We start from the raw sequence: 7,211 nt of genomic DNA, 5'->3' as shown, positions 1-7,211 counted from the left end.
CACAACAGATTTTTAGTATCAGGAGGCAAAGCACGTGGGGGTAATGCACCCCAGGAACCCGTAGGGTCACGGGGGCCAGAGGGCTGAGATATAAAAATCATCAAAAGTAAGGTCGAATCCATACTTTTCGGGGTCGCTGAGATGAATAGTGACACTCCGGAATGTTTTAAAGTCCAAGTTCAGCCCCTTCTTAGTGGGGGGGGCGATGGGAGAGTGATATATAAAATAATAGAAAATAGTATCGAATACATCGTTTTTGGGGTCACTGACATGAATAGTGACACTCCAGATTTTTAGTATCAGGAGGCAAACCATGTGGGGGTAATACACCCTAGGAACACTTAGGGGCGGAGTGTGGCGAGGGGGCTGAGATATAAAAGTCATTGAAAGCAGCGTCAAATCCATACGTTTTGGGGTAGCTGAGATGAATAGTGACACACGGGAATTTTTCAAAGTTTAGTCCTCTTCGTGGTGGGGGGCGATGGGAGAGTGATACATAAAAACAGTCGAAAATAGTGTCGAATCCATAGTTATCGGTGTCGCTGAGATGAATACTAACACTCCCCTTTAGGGTGGGGGAGAATGGAGTAAGATATAAAAATAATCGAATATACTGCCGAATCCATAGTTTTCCGGGTCGCTGAGATGAATAGTAACATTCCGGATTTTTTTAGTCCAACTTCATCCCCCTTCGGCATAGGGTGTGAGAAGATGAGAAAATAAATTGCCAAAAATGACCGAGATAGTGGACGTGTGTATGTTTCAGTATGCGTTTCAAGGACTTACTACCTGGAAAACATACTTTGGGAGTAAGACGCCCCTAGAACCACTAGGGAAGCGGGTGAAATATGTTCCATATTAATGAATGAAAGTCAGTTTGGAGCGATCTCTTTATACTGTACTATATACACTGACTGACAGAGCAAATGCAACACCAAGAAGGAGTGGTTCGAAAGGGATGAAAGTTGGGGAAAAAACAGAGACTGCACGGACGAATAATTGATGTTTATTTCAAACCGATATGCAGGTTACACAATGCGCACGGCATCGACTCAGTAGGATGTAGGACCACCGCGAGCGGCGATGCACGCAGAAACACGTCGAGGTACAGAGTCAATAAGAGTGCGGATGGTGTCCTGAGGGATGGTTCTCCATTCTCTGGCAACCATTTGCCACAGTTGGTCGTCCGTACGAGGCTGGGGCAGAGTTTGCAAACGGCGTCTAATGAGATCCCACACGTGTTCGATTGGTGAGAGATCCGGAGAATACGCTGGCCACGGAAGCATCTGTACACCTCGTAGAGCCTGTTGGGAGATGCGAGCAGTGTGTGGGCGGGCATTATCCTGCTGAAACAGAGCATTGGGCAGCCCCTGAAGGTACGGGAGTGCCACCGGCCGCAGCACATGCTGCACGTAGCGGTGGGCATTTAACGTGCCTTGAATACGCACTAGAGGTGACGTGGAATCATACGCAATAGCGCCCCAAACCATGATGCCGCGTTGTCTAGCGGTAGGGCGCTCCACAGTTACTGCCGGATTTGACTTTTCTCCACGCCGACGCCACACGCGTCTACGGTGACTATCACTGTCAGAACAGAAGCGTGACTCATCGGAGAACACGACGTTCCGCCATTCCCTCATCCAAGTCGCTCTAGCCCGGCACCATGCCAGGCGTGCACGTCTATGCTGTGGAGTCAATGGTAGTCTTCTGAGCGGACGCCGGGAGTGCAGGCCTCCTTCAACCAATCGACGGGAAATTGTTCTGGTCGATATTGGAACAGCCAGGGTGTCTTGCACATGCTGAAGAATGGCGGTTGACGTGGCGTGCGGGGCTGCCACCGCTTGGCGGCGGATGCGCCGATCCTCGCGTGCTGACGTCACTCGGGCTGCGCCTGGACCCCTCGCACGTGCCACATGTCCCTGCGCCAACCATCTTCGCCACAGGCGCTGCACCGTGGACACATCCCAATGGGTATCGGCTGCGATTTGACGAAGCGACCAACCTGCCCTTCTCAGCCCGATCACCATACCCCTCGTAAAGTCGTCTGTCTGCTGGAAATGCCTCCGTTGACGGCGGCCTGGCATTCTTAGCTATACACGTGTCCTGTGGCACACGACAACACGTTCTACAATGACTGTCGGCTGAGAAATCACGGTACGAAGTGGGCCATTCGCCAACGCCGTGTCCCATTTATCGTTCGCTACGTGCGCAGCACAGCGGCGCATTTCACATCATGAGCATACCTCAGTGACGTCAGTCTACCCTGCAATTGGCATAAAGTTCTGACCACTCCTTCTTGGTGTTGCATTTGCTCTGTCAGTCAGTGTATAAAATTAAGGTATAAAAATAAAATCAGACATGAATTAATGAGACCATTCTAGGAATCTTAGAAACTTAAAACTTGGTACCAGACAAGCTGATGACTTCAGGATCACTAGAAAAATCTAAAATTCTCAGAATTCTCTGAGGGGGACACGCTGGGAGTTTCAAATCTGCATAAGAACACACTCAGTGATATTTATCCAGAACGATAACTTATAGGTTCCATGAGATTAAATGTTTCCTGAAAGTCCTAATTTTAACCCCATCCTCCATATGAAGATGGCGGCACAATCTGCCAACCGAGTTAGAAAATTGAAATTTAGCAAAATTATAGCTTTTTTGTACGTTAAATTCGGCTGTATTTCTGGATTTACCTAAATTTTCCACTTTGTACACGTATAATTGATGGTTTGGTTCATTTATAGGAAAGATTGGATCATCAAATTCTACACGAATATTGGCCCACCCAGTAGCCATATATGTAAGCCAAATAAGCTGTCGCATAAGTATGTGAAAAGTAATTCACTGTGTGAAAATCTTACACAAATGTCAACCTATTCAACGTTTATAAAACACTCTTACCTTTAAATAGATGTGATACGAGGAAATATCATAGGGCCAGTCATTTAGATCGCTAAATGAGGCACCGGGCGAGTTGGCCGTGCGCGTAGAGGCGCGCGGCTGTGAGCTTGCATCCGGGAGATAGTAGGTTCGAATCCCACTATCGGCAGCCCTGAAAATGGTTTTCCGTGGTTTCCCATTTTCACACCAGGCAAATGCTGGGGCTGTACCTTAATTAAGGCCACGGCCGCTTCCTTCCAACTCCTGGGCCTTTCCTATCCCATCGTCGCCATAAGACCTATCTGTGTCGGTGTGACGTAAAGCCCATAGCAAAAAAAAAAAAAAAAAAAAAGCTAAATGAGGCCAGAGACGTCTTACCGTACAAACCGCTTTTCGATATCGTGCGCCGTTTAGCAGCAGTTATTCTGTAAATGAAGGTGAACATGCATACACTTCCGTATGTCGATCTACGTTTATTCACTGAAGTCGATGTGTATCGATCTAGAAGGGTGTGTGCCTGACATTGTAATTAATACTTTACAAATCAATAGTGACTGTCAGCTGGAGGGCGTCTGCTGTTGTAATCAGTACTCCCCACATCGATTTAACTGACAGTAGGAATGGGGTCCTCCTCCATCGCCTATGTGCCATTGTAATGAGTAATTCCCTTCTCGATTTGGCTAGCAGACGGCAAGGGAGCGTGCATTTTTTCAAAACTCTTTTAGCTGATTCTCTTTATCATTAGGAATAGGTGCCCCCTTGCAAGGGTGCCTCCGATTATTAAATAAATTACCCATCAAAATGTGACTGACGTTACGCATAGTGAATTGCGGTACACAAGTGGACCTGTCGTTATCATCACAACTCCACAACTCGCACTTTACATTGGAAACAACGCCCGCGGACCTCCGTATGCTGTTTCACGGATAACGTCAAGAGACATGCAATGTAAAAAACCTTATTCACTTCATGTGCAGTAATTTACTTCGATACTCGTATACAATGTAGAATACCGTAGCCAAGCACGGGTACATTTGCTAGTATACTATAATACACTACAATAATTTTAAACCACGTATGTTCTGACTACGTTCAGAATTACGTTCAGACGTATTATAATTTCTTTATTTCTTTATTTCCTCCAGATCGTACAGTACATGACCTAATTGATCTGTTTTTTTTGCTAGGGGCTTTACGTCGCACCGACACAGATAGGTCTTATGGCGACGATGGGATAGGAAAGGCCTAGGAGTTGGAAGGAAGCGGCCGTGGCTTTAATTAAGGTACAGCCCCAGTATTTGCCTGGTGTGAAAATGGGAAACCACGGAAAACCATTTTCAGGGCTGCCGATAGTGGGATTCGAACCTGCTATCTCCCGGATTCAAGCTCACAGCCGCGCGCCTCTATGCGCACGGCCAACTCACCCGGTAATTGATCTGTTAATGGAGAAAAAAATATTATATCCAAACCTAAACAAGCTGTATCCTAATTATAACAGGTTATTACTAAGCGCAAACAGAAATGGAAATTACAATTACAGTTTGAAAGTCGCAAGACTACTGAAAATAATAGAATAAGAATTCTAATATATAATTAAGTTAATATAATACACTAAAATAATTTTAAAACTACATCATTCAGATGTATCCTAATTACAATAGGTTATCACTAAGCATAAATAGAAATGATAATTCCAATTAGGCCTAAAGTTAGAAATTTGCAAGGATTACTCGAGGATTACCAACAAAGTAAAACACGTAGAGAGATTAATATTAGTACTACATTATTCTACTCTGCTGTAATAGGGGCCTTGGTGGGGGATGGGAAGATTGGAAGCGATAGACAAGGAAGAGGGAAGGAAGCGGCCGTGGCCTTAATTAAGGTACAGCCCCAGCATTTGCCTGGTGTGAAAATGGGAACACACGGAATACCACCTTCAGGGTTGGCGACGGTGGGGTTCGAACCCACTATCTCCCGGATGCGAGCTCACAGCTGCACGCTCCTGACAGCACGACCAACTCGCCCGGTGGTTGTGTTTATTACAGGGGGTGGATTACTATTATTCTCCCTACTCCGCGGGACGGAGAATAAAAGTGTCCTTAAATGCTGAAAAATATGAGGTTGTCTACAATAATTTCTCAAAAATTCTTCTGTCAGGACTACGCCAGGGACTTGAATTGCATTGCAATCATTGGCATATAGGAACTTGATTATTATTAGCTAACCGCTCATAAATACTGAAGGTCAGAGGGTGTGAAATATAAATTACGGATACTTTAACTGCCTACTCAGGACTACAAAAAATCGGAATACAAGAATCAGCTGATTTTTATTGTTATTTTCTTGACTCAAGGGCAGTGTCCTGGAGCGTGAGACGTTGGGTCGGGGGATACAACTGGGGAGAATGACCATTACCTCGCCCAGGTGGCCTCACCTGCTGTGCTAAACCGTGGTGTGGGATGGGAAGATTGGAAGGGATAGACAAGGAAGAGGGAAGGAAGCGGCCGTGGCCTTAAGTTAGGTACTATCCCGGCATTTGCCTGGAGGAGAAGTGGGAAACCACGGAAAACCACTTCGAGGACGGCTGAGGTGGGAATCGAACCCACCTCTACTCAGTTGACCTCCCGAGGCTGAGTGGACCCCGTTCCAGCCCTCGTACCACTTTTTCAAATTTCGTGGCAGAGCCGGGAATCGAACCCGGGCCTCCGGCAGCTAATCACACTAAGCACCGCACCACAGAGGCGGACAACTACGTAATCACTAAGATAATACAGAGCTCTTGGAACAGCCATCCACGCGCTAGCGCATCCAACAATGGGCTCAATGGACCCTGAGTTAACAAACCCAGGGTTAGAGTATATTAACCCACGTTGGTGAAACAAACCCAGGGTTAGAGTATATATAACCCACGTTGATGGAACTGGACCTTAGTGTTATATAGTTGTACTTCCGCTTAAAACAATAACCACCACCACCACTGAGGATTCTAAACTAAATAGGAAGGAATTTATTATTATTATTATTATTATTATAATATAATTTCCTTGACTAGTTTAACGAACATAAACGAAATGTAGGCTATATATAACGAGATATAAGGAAATATTCTCCAAAACCCCTCGTATCTTGGAGGAACAAACTGAGAAACAGCATTCAGATATCACATCTGAACTTTCTATGTGACTTAAAAACAACCGCCCAACGTGGGGCTCGAACCCACGACCCTGAGATTAAGAGTCTCATGCTCTACCGACTGAGCTAGCCGGGCACGGCGGTACGTGTCATATGAGACTGCTGTTACGCCGCAAGCTGACTGTGATTCTTGAACACTTGCCAATGTTTACATTCTTTGCGCTCATTCTGTTACGGTATTGCTCAGTAGAGAATGCTTCCATATTAATGAACTCCTTCCCCATAAGTAATATAGAATGTGTTTTGATTAATCGAACTGGAGGGGTAGCGCAACTGGCTTCTCCTCTTAGCTCAAGGTCACAAGACCGTGTCCCTGAGCAGTTGGTTGGCAATGTGAGAGACCCGCACCACTACACTACACAAAATATCTATGGTACTTCCAGAGCAGCGAGACATCCTGAGGTGCACTGCAGGAGCACAACATTCCATCTGAGCGGAATATTCACAACATTCCGATGTTGAGTAGAAGTTTCACTGAGCCCACTTTTCACACAATCACTGGTACACTGATATTCCAGCCAGATCAACAGCATCTCATTCCGGTGTCGTCCTGATTGCGAGCAGTCTAGATTGCGAACCGTCCAGATTGCGAACAAGTGGGTACTTGAAGGGGATGATTTCGGTTTGACACACCTGAGTCCAGATTGCGAACAAGTGGGTACCTGAAGGGGATGATTTGAGTTTGCGGTCAGGCATAAAGTAGAGGAGCTTGAGCGAGATTATAATGAGCAAGAATATATCATTTCATATATGTCACGCTGCTTATCTAGGTGGATTGTGGCAACAGTATGCATCATTAGAGGCACGTACAGTCTTCTGAAGTTCTTTAGAAAGCCGCTTTAATTATTACCAGGGAGATTTGAATTTATTCACAAACCAGCTCTGGCAATAAAAAAAGCGGCCGTCAGGCCTTGTCATTCTAAATTAACGTAACATATAACAATCCCGTCACCTAAAATAAATGATATTTTTACAGTCAGTATTCACAAATCTACATTTACGACTTTCCTCATCAGCTTCAGCACTACTCCAGATTCAGTACATACTGCATTGTTTTTAAAAACTGTTTTATTTAGCCGTTTTCCTCGTATTATTTTGAATAATAATAATAATAATAATAATAATAATAATAATAA

General features: G+C 45.0%; 1 non-coding gene across 1 annotated transcript; it reads right to left on the bottom strand.

The window, feature by feature from the left end:
* Positions 1-6,078: 6,078 nt before the first annotated feature.
* Positions 6,079-6,151, bottom strand: TRNAK-CUU (transfer RNA lysine (anticodon CUU)). Its single transcript has one exon. It is a non-coding gene; the product is annotated as a tRNA-Lys (tRNA).
* Positions 6,152-7,211: the final 1,060 nt, after the last annotated feature.

The sequence above is a fragment of the Anabrus simplex genome, chromosome 3 (genome assembly GCF_040414725.1).
Source record: "Anabrus simplex isolate iqAnaSimp1 chromosome 3, ASM4041472v1, whole genome shotgun sequence".
NCBI lineage: Eukaryota > Metazoa > Arthropoda > Insecta > Orthoptera > Tettigoniidae > Anabrus > Anabrus simplex.
The sequence above is the reverse complement of the archived record's forward strand: the minus strand, read 5'-3'. Positions and strand labels throughout refer to the sequence as shown.